This window comes from Colobus angolensis, unplaced genomic scaffold, assembly GCF_000951035.1.
Source record: "Colobus angolensis palliatus isolate OR3802 unplaced genomic scaffold, Cang.pa_1.0 Scaffold13, whole genome shotgun sequence".
In the NCBI taxonomy this organism is placed as follows: domain Eukaryota; kingdom Metazoa; phylum Chordata; class Mammalia; order Primates; family Cercopithecidae; genus Colobus; species Colobus angolensis.
The window spans coordinates 10,238,139-10,248,073 of record NW_012114252.1 but is presented as its reverse complement, the minus strand read 5'-3'; the positions used below and the strand labels follow the sequence as shown (position 1 = coordinate 10,248,073).

The following is a 9,935-nucleotide window of genomic DNA, read 5'->3' as shown; positions in this document are numbered from 1 at the left end:
AAAAAAAAAAAAAAGAAACCCTCGATGAAGCACCTCGTGCACAGGAAGCCCAACTGGTAACAGCGACTATGACTGAGAAGACACTTGCCCCTTCCCCTCTGACCGCCATGAGCTAGACACTTGGGCCTGGAACACTGTGGCAGGTATTTTGCCACATCTAGGAAACACACTTGCAGGGGGACCGGGGACCTGCTGCTGTGCTGAGGAGCTGGCCATGCAGAAAATAAAGATGGATTTGTATCAACTCCGATGCCCTCCACATTCCTCAGAACTTAACCCTCAGACAAGTTATATATAAATTTGGGCTTATCTGTGAATTTTTAATCAGCACTAAAATAATGTTATGATTATCTATGTATATTAGTCTATATCTAAAAAAGAGACAAAAATCTAATCTAAAGGGCTTTTTTTGGCTTTCATTTTATTTTGGCGTTAGACAATTTTTAGTCAGTATTTCATTGATTCAACAAATAGATACTGGGCACCTAAGCCAGGGTCTGGGAATATGAAAATGAGGACAGAATTCAGCCTTGGGGGAAGTTGAGGTCCAGCGAAGGCAACAGACAAAAAATGTGAACACTGGGTAGAAACCAGTGGCCTGCAGCTTGGTGGGGAGAGGCTCATTCAGCATAAGAGGGCAGTGGAGAGGGTTCTCAGAGGAATGACAATGAAATCCAGCCTTGGAGGGAGAAGGACAAACTCCAGAGTCAAAGATGCATTATGGGAGCCACAGAGTGAGCAAAACAGGCAGGACCATAAATTTCATCTCCTCAAGTAGCACTACAGATTTTTTTTTCCTTGAAAATGTCATGCATATTTCTAAATCTCATCTGTCGATTTCATGAAGGTAGAGGATTCCCAGGCATAAATATTAGCTATTCAAAATACCAAGACAGTGTTCCTTTCCAATGCTGTAGTCTGTCACAGATGGTTAGCAAAACAATGACCCCCATTATCCTAAAATTTTCTGAACCAAAAAAACCTCCTCTTTTGCTCTCCAATGAGATTTACTTATGCTTTAAAAATTTATCTTAGAAATGTATAGGATTGCAGGGTATGGTGGCTCATATCTGTAATCCCTGCACTTTGGGAGGCTGAGGCAGGAGGATCACCTGAGGTCAGGAGTTTGAGACCACCCTGGCCAACATGGCAAAACCCCATCTCTACTAAAAATACAAAAATTAGCCGGGCGAGATGGCGGGCGCCTGTAGTCCCAGCTACTCAGGAGGCTGAGGCAGGAGAATGGTGTAAACCCGGGAGGCGGAGCTCGCAAACAAACAACAACAACAGATTCAACAAAGACAAAGAATGAGTGAGAATATCTTTTTTTCCCTTCAAAATCATCTCTATTTGTGACAGCTTAGAGCAGCACTCAGCAAACTTTTGACTGAAAAGGCCATATAGTAAACACTGCAGACTTTGTGGGCTGAGAGACAAATGGGAAGATGTTATATATGTGCTGGTATAGCAAGTGAGAACACAAATTTGCACAAATTTTTTTATTGATAAAATTCAAAATAAAATTGGGTAGATTTTATAGTAATATAGTTCTACTATATTTTATAGTAGACTTCTATAGTAATATAGTTCTGCTTGTGAGAAGAATGTAAATCTTTTGGGGTGAACAGCATTTTGCTTAACTGGGGTTCAAAGGTAATGTTCCCTATCATCAAATCATTCATCTGGAAAACTCATTCTTAGGCAGAGGGCTGTACAAAAATGGGTGGCACATGGGATTTAGTTCATGGCCTCTGCTTTAGAATGTATGTCTATGAGTGTAGCCATGAACAAATAAATGTATAGGTCCTGATCTAAGTTACAGGGCAAAATGGTTAGGACTGAAGGCCTCAGCTATCAAATCCCAGTCCCGTGTGTGGGCCGCAGTCATTATTCAGAGACATCAGTAGGTAGAAAGCTTTCAGGGCTCCCTAACTTGGGAGGTTTGAAGTCGTTGCCACACCTACTAGTTTGCACTAAAGGAAAGTCAGTTTGGTGTGAATTACAATGGCCAGCGTTCCATTCGCCTCCGTTTTTGTTTTTTTTTAAATCTCAATTTCTCTTACTTTTCTTATTCCCCCTATGCTGATGCCAATCAATTTCTTTTGGGAAAGTTTTAACAGACTGGTTTTATGTTTTGAAGTACAGCAAGTATTTCATCCTCTCTTTAAAATACAAAACCCAGAAACCCAGGCTTTTGAGGGCTCTCTGCTCTTTGTGTGATCACAGGGGAGGGGAAGAGAGAGGAATGAGGTGAGGAGGGAGGTTATTGGCTCACAAAAGTCCAGACAGTATTTGACTAAAAAAATGCAGAGCAGGGGAGCAGGGCAGAAGAAATGAATCAGAAATCCCACTAACAGAGAAGGGTTATTTTTCTTCTAAAAGATTAAGGATCATAGGTTTTCGTGCTTACTCAGATGGAACAAGAAAAGATTTTAACCTCTGCCTCATTCAGTTTGGGTCTGAACAAAATAAAAGTCGAGCACATTCAAAACATCCATTAGAACTTTCCTCTGTCCTTAAGATGGTGAGACAACATCTGGTGAAAGATTCGGGGTTACGCTGCAGTCACTAATAGTCACGGGACAGGAAAGCTGAAAGCCCACCAAAAAACAGACAGGGAGACGGAAGCTGCACTGCTCCCCACCTTTCATACAGACAGATATTCTAGGTGAAGTGTCCCTGCAATTGCGAATTAAAATTGAGTTTAGCATCAAGCAGGACACACTAATTTCAGTTGTTCAGAAGGAACGGAGACGTGCGCATGGCTATTTTATAAGTGTCCAGAGGAGCATGGGCTGTTTCTTTTGAGGGAAGGAACCATATTTTCCAAATTAGTCCAAGGGGTAGTTGATGGGCGGAATGCCCATTTATCTACTTCGATAATGACCTGGTGTTCCTGATGACTAATAATGCCTTCAGGAAGTAGTTAAACACCACTATGTTGTATACTGGTGGTGCACAAGATAAAAAGCAAGGGAAATAGGCAAATGAGGAGAAAGAGGAAGTTCAGGCAATAATTTTGACAATAAAGTGGAAAAAGTTTTAAGCATTCAAATTACGGTGGGTTCATTCCAGCCTTAGCAGCCCTCTCTGTCTACAGGGACAATTTTGGATAAGTCTGTTAATTTCCTTGGTAGAGTCAATTTCCTAGTAATTACAGTTTTTTTTTATTTTTATTTTTTTAAAGTTCTCTACCCATCTCTACTATATATTACATTACTGGGATTATGAGATCTTAAAAGTTAACATAAATCTCTGATCACAATAACAAGGCTGAATGGGGAGTAATCTTTTGAGGAGGAAAAACAAACACAAATAACTGATTTCGAGAGCCATGATTTTAGGAAGTACTCTTCCTGCTGACTCCAGCACTATACTCGACACGTAACAGATGCTAATTCAATATATACATGAATAAATAAATAAATGCAAAAGCCAATTGTCTTCAAATTAGCTTCCTACAAATTCCCTTTCCTTAATCATACAGTATCATTAATAATGATTTGTAAAGCATTTTAAAAATTAGAAAAGCAAGTAGAATTACCTATTTACTATTTACCTACAAACCAATGTGCTTCTGTTAATCATTCAAATGAAAAACACTGACACGTAAGTTTCAAAGAAAGCTGAGGTATTTTTAAATATCTTTGGGTCAAGTATAAAGTTATCCTGTCGAGACTGATGGGCAGGGAAAAGGTAATGAATGCCTCTTATATTACAGTACAGTCTTTTCATATCTTATTTTCATATCTTAACTCGATTTTTAAGCTGTCAAGATATTTATAACACCTTGAGTTAATAGGTATGTTCCCTGAGATCAGAAACACTACAGGTTTTAAAACTCATTTAAAATAGCAAAATTATAAAATAATGACCCATTATCATAATCCCCCATCCACATAGCTTAAGACACACAGGAAACTGATTTCTCTCTGAAATCAAAGAAAGAAAAACATCTTTAAAATAGGCCAGGCAGGCTGGACGCGGTGGCTCACGCCTGTAATCCCAGCACTTTGGGAGGCCAAGGTGGGTGGATCACGAGGTCAGGAGATCAAGACTATCCTGGCTAACACGGTGAAACCCCATCTCTACTAAAATACAAAAATTAGCCGGGCACGGTGGCGGGCGCCTGTAGTCTCAGCTACTCGGGAGGCTGAGGCAGGAGAACAGTGTGAACCCAGGAGGTGGAGCCGAGATCACACCACTGCACTCCAGCCTGGGCAACAGAGCAAGTCTCCGTCTCAAAAATAAACAAATAAATAATAAAAAATAAAATAGGCCAGGCACAGTGGCTTACACCTGTAATCCCAGCAGTTTAGGAGGCTAAGGAGGGAGGATCGCCTGAGCCTAGGAGTTGGAGACCAGCCTGGGCATCATAGTGAGACCCCATCTCTACAAAAAATACAAAACTTAGCCGGGTGTGGTGGGATGTGCCTGTGGTCCCAGCTACTTGGCTGGGGATGGGGGAGCTGAGGCGGAGGATTGATGGCTTTGGGCCCGGGGAGGTTGAGGCTGCAGTGAATCATGTTTATGCCACTGCACTCCAGCATAGGTGACAAGGTAAGACCCTGTCTCAAAAAAAAAAAAAAAAAACCCTGCCATATAATGCTGAAATGTCTAAAATACTTTGGTGTGGAAAATCAGTAGTCTTTATAGAACATAATGCATCCAGAAAAAAAGGAAACAGTAAGAAAGAAAGGAAAAAGAAAAAACAAACATAGCCCCAAGGAAAACGAAGCCCCAGTAGAATGTAGAATGTGCTGCAGCCATCCCAAGCCCCTGGTACTATTTGTGCAGGGATGCCTGCATGCCCTGTGCTCCAAAGGGTGTCACCACATCAGCCTCCAGGGGAGAAGCAATTAAAGGACAGTTCTCACTGCAGAACTGAAGCCCAGTTCCTGAGGTACGAAAGCTAAGTAAAACCATTCTGGTGTGAAGTGTGTTATTCAGTTTACTTCTTAGCTAGAAACAAAGAGGTTAAAATTGAGAACACAGGTTTCTTCACATCAGGAGATGTCTGAGGCCCTTCCTTCCTCCCTTCCCATCCAGGGTTCCACTGTCCATGTGGCCACAGCACGTCCATGAGAGTCATCCTGCTAACACCTATCTACCCTCTGCCTCTGTCTGCTCAGACTTTGAAACTAATGTATGGCCTTCCTTATCACCTAGCACAGCTTAAATGGTGGCCAATGTCTCTGTTCTGCTGGTGAAATCATCAGTAAGTTTTATTTCAGTGCTTTGAGGTATTCTTTGGCCTTTTAAAAAAAAAATATAAGCGGCTACAGTCTTATTTGTTTTATTTTTGTAGAGACAGAGTCTTGCTATGTTACTTAGGCTGGTCTCAAACTCCTGGTCTCAAGTAATCCTCCCGCCTTGGCCTCCCAAAGTGCTGGGATTCCAGGTATGAGCCCCTGGGCTAGGCCACTTTTTTTTTTAAGCAGGCTAGACAGACATATAATCTGCAACTAGGCTTTGTGCTTTAGTAAAGAAACAAAAGTCATTTCAACTTTTAAAGAAGGCTTTGCTACTTCAATTGTGACTATACAACTTTTCTGTCCTTGTTTATTTTTCTTTATACAGAGCCATCTGCCAATATCTGGCCTATATTAACAAAGTACAACAAAACCAGGACCCCTCCTCTCCTCGCCAAGCCCCCTTTCGTTTTTTGAAACAGAGTCTCACTCTGTCACCCAGGCTGGAGTGCAGTGGACAATCTCGGCTCACTGTAACCTCCGCCCCCAGGGTTCAAGTGATTCTCCTGCCTCAGCCTCATGAGGTGCTTGGACTACAGGCATCTGCCACCATGCCTGGCTAATTTTTGTATTTTTAGTAGAGATGGGGTTTCACCATATTGCCAGGCTGGTCTTGAATTCCTGACCTCAGGTGATCCACCTGCCTCGGGCTCCCAAAGTGCTAGGATTACAGGCTTAGCCACCGCGCCCAGCCCAAGTCCCCACTCTTTAGGGGAAAGAAGGGGGAGGCTGCTCTGTGTGTTTAGCAGGATGGTTGGCACTGCCTCTGGGGCTCCCTCCCCGGTCCTGTGTCCATGCTCCTCCCGCCAAGACCCCAGGATTGGTCCTCTGGCCTTCAGCTCCTATCATCTTGGGCTGCTCTGCTGCTCCCTGAGCCTCTGGAGTCCTTTGCTCAGAGACTCCACTGTCCCCAGGCTCATCCCATCTCCATACCCAGAGGGAGCCACCTTGCCCCTCTTCTTGCCCTGGCACGGCCTGTCTTGAGGAAAGCTGGAAGGGTAAGTGCTGCCAGGAGCTGTCCTGGGTTCTCACTAAGAGGCCAGTCAACCAGGACACCCAAAGCTTTCTGCTCTCCCCACAACTTGCTCCAGCCTCCTGCGCAGTGCTGGGCTGCCCCCACCAGCGTGCTGTGCCTCCCCTGGGCTTGACAGGTCCTCAGTGCATTTGCAGGCTGTGGTGGTGATTGGTTCGCCACACGTGCTAGTTAAAGTTTAAAAGGAAGATCCAGATACCAAAGGAGTACATGGATACAGAAAAGTGAGGCCTCAGCCGCCTAACCAAGAGGCTGGTTTCCTGAGTGTCCTGGGTGTACTTGAGATCCATGGCCACTGTGACAAGGCCTTGGAAAGATGAGCAGCTCCAACAGCGGCCAGTCATCCTCCAGCCGGCAACTGGGTCACAGGACTGGCCACGCTGAAGGGGGCCAAGGGTGGTGGAGGCACCAGCCATGCTGATGCGGGACTGACAGTGGTGGGGGCACGGGCAATGCTGATGAGGGACCGACAGAGGTGGGAACACAGGTAACGCTGATGAGGGACCAATGGTGGCGGGTGCACCAGCCATGTCGACACAGTACCAACAGTGGCAGAGGCACTGGCCACGCTGATGCGGTGCCAAGGTTGGCGGGGACATGGGCTACAGCGCCACAGGGCCAACGGTGGCCGGGGGTAGTGGCGCCGGGGAGTCAGGAGAAGAAGATATGCGGAATACTCAAGTGCAGGCTGAAAGTAGTCCAGGATTCCGTCTTCCTCTTTCTCCTTTATTCCTAAACTTTATCAGTAGAAGACCATCATTTGCTAATTGACAGAGAAAGGAAAATGTTTTCAGTGACTGCCAAGTGCCTTGTCAACAGGCTGATGGCCGGCTGCACTTTCCGCAGTCCCCTCTGGAGGGTGGAGAGCAGTGATGATGAATCTCTGGCCTCACTTTCCCACCTCCCATTTATACACATTTCTAAAGCCCACTAAACCCCTGAGATATTTAGCCCGAAGCGGATCCAAAGGCACACATCTTACTGACCAGATGAAACCACGCCTCAGAGGTACATTTACCTCTGGCTGCCACCACCTCCAACCACCATTCCCTATGTCTTTTCCTTCAGCATAGCTGACACTCAAGCAGATGACTGACAAAGGAGCCCGATCGAAAGGGCTGCTGAAGGAAGGTTTGGAGGGCCTTTGGCTCAGATCACATGTACATTATCTCCATATAAATGGTCAAGTACATTTGTTGGTCACTGACAATGTGTCAGGCATGCGGCAGCACAAAGACACTCTCTCCCCTCTTTAGGCCTCACACTTTTAAAAGACAAAAGAAACAGCCAGATCATTCTTTTCAGTACTATTTGTATCCAGCTGAAGATGAGATCTTTTAATGCAGCCCTTCATCCTGATCTCCAGGAAGGAGACAACTGGATGGCTCTGGCAGTTCTGCTGTCTCTGGTTCTCACAGCAAGGGCCTGCAGAAACTCTAGAACACAATTATGAGGAAAGCAGTTCTCAGCATTCCAAAGCAGAAGGAACAACTCTCTTGAATATGCCGAAAATTGCTGTCTTTAAGGTATTAAGGACCCAGTTTATATATACTGGGGTGGGGCTGGGCGTGGTGGCTCACGCCTCTAATCCCAGAAGTTTGGGAGGCTGAGATGGGACGTTCATTTGAGCCCAGGAGTTTGAGACCAGTCTGGGCAGCATAATGAGACTCTATCTCTACAAAAACAAAACAAAACAAAACAAAAACACACAACAGCCGGGAATGGTGGTGCAAAACTGTGGTCCCAGTTACCTGTGAGGACTGCTTGAGCCCCGGAGGCTGAGGCTGCAGTGAGGCGTGATTGCACCACTGCATTTCAGCCCAGGTAACACAGTGAGACCTTGTCTCTATTGAAAAAAAAAAAAAAAAAAAAAGAAGTTGGCTCACGCCTGTAATTGCAGCACTTTGGGAGGCCAAGGGAGGCAGATCACGAAGTCAGGAGATCGAGACCATCCTGGCTAACACAGTGAAATCCTGTCTCTACTAAAAAAACAAAAAAATTAGCCAGATGTGGTAGTACGTGCCTGTAGTCTCTCCTACTCAGGAGCTGAGGCAGGAGAATTGCTTGAACCCAGGAGGCAGAGGTTGCAGTGAGCCGAGATCATGCCACTGCACTCCAGCCTGGGTGACAGAGCAAGACCCCACCTCAAAAAAGAAAAGAAAAGGGCCGGGCGCGGTGGCTCAAGCCTGTAATCCCAGCACTTTGGGAGGCCAAGACGGGCGGATCACAAGGTCAGGAGATCGAGACCATCCTGGCTAACCCGGTGAAACCCCGTCTCTACTAAAAAATACAAAAAACTAGCCGGGTGAGGTCGCCTGTGGTCCCAGCTACTCGGGAGGCTGAGGCAGGAGAATGGCGTAAACCCGGGAGGCGGAGCTTGCAATGAGCTGAGATCCGGCCACTGCACTCCAGCCTGGGCGACAGAGCGAGACTCCACCTCAAAAAAAAAAAAAAGAAAAGAAAAGAAAAGAAAACAAATGTATGTTAAGTATTAATAAGTACCCCGTTTATATTTATTGGGGGAGGGGGCCAGTATGGTGGCTCACACCTGTAATTCCCCTACTGAAACAGAGCTTTGGGGAATACCCTCACAAAACTCATTAAAAGAAATATAATGGGATCTGTAATATTAATACTAATAATCTTTATTTTTATTTATTTTTTGAGACAGTTTTGCTCTGTCGCCTAGGCTGACGTGCAGTGGCGTGATTTCTCCTGCCTCAGTCTCCTGAGCAGCTGGGATTACAGGTACCCACTACCATGCCTGGCTAATTTTTGTATTTTTAGTAGAGATGGGATTTCACCATGTTGCCCAGGCTGGTCTTAAACTCCTGGCTACATGTGATCCGCCCACCTCGACCTCTCAAAGTGCTGGGATTACAGGTGTGAGCCACCGCGCCTCGTAATACTGTCTTTAAGTAGAGACCAAAAGGCATCTATCATTCCCTGTGAGTCTATCCTGAAATAGACAGGACAATGTTCTTCAGCTAGTGTTTCCTGCATAGTGTTTCCTCCCACACTGGCCACAGGAGAAAGAACTAGGTATGTCTAGACAAACCCAGGTCTCTTGCTTGCCTGTCTTTCAAAGAAAATGGCTCATTTGCTAGATGGACTATTTTTGCTACTTCTTGGATTCTAGATCTGACTTGAAGGAGGTCTGTTGGAGGAAGAGTGAAATGTGTTTGTGTTTATTCCTTTTTTTCTACTTGGTTTCAGAAGATGAGGCACCCAGAGGACCACAATCCTCGGATTTTATGAGAAGACCTTCTGCCCTGCCTGCCCTCTGAGACCCTTATCTGAAAAAGGAACCTGCAATCCTGGAAGAGAGGTGGAGGCAGACTTGATTTAACTGAGGAAGTTCTTTCTTCTCAGCAATTACCATGTCGATTCTGTGGAAAAGCAACATTTGGAAGACGAGAGAAATCTACCATAGGAAGTATTAGAAATACCTGCAATTAGGCTTCAAACAAGCAAACGAGGCAGGTCTATTCCCCAGGCCTAACAAGTGTTTGAGGTATTGTCCACAGGAACAAAGTATTTTTTAAGACAGAGTCTCGCTCTGTCGCCCAGGCTGGAGTGCAGTGGCGCGATCTCCGCTCACTGCAACTTCCACCTTCCAGGGTTCACACCATTCTCCTGCCTCAGCCTCC

General features: G+C 45.3%; 1 protein-coding gene and 1 long non-coding RNA gene across 4 annotated transcripts in view; one reads left to right on the top strand and one right to left on the bottom strand.

The window, feature by feature from the left end:
* CLYBL (citrate lyase beta like) overlaps positions 1 to 9,935 on the bottom strand; it is a 325,078-nt gene that overhangs the window by 175,160 nt on the left and 139,983 nt on the right. The window lies entirely within an intron of this gene.
* The window catches only part of LOC105505864, a 4,244-nt gene continuing 2,039 nt past the window's right edge, over positions 7,731 to 9,935 (top strand). For 2 of the 3 annotated variants that reach the window (XR_001000825.1, XR_001000826.1), the window contains exons 1-2: positions 7,731 to 7,811; positions 9,502 to 9,764. This is a non-coding gene — a long non-coding RNA (uncharacterized LOC105505864). The remainder of the gene's footprint in view (positions 7,812 to 9,501; positions 9,765 to 9,935) is intronic. The other variant, XR_001000824.1, reaches the window with a different exon arrangement.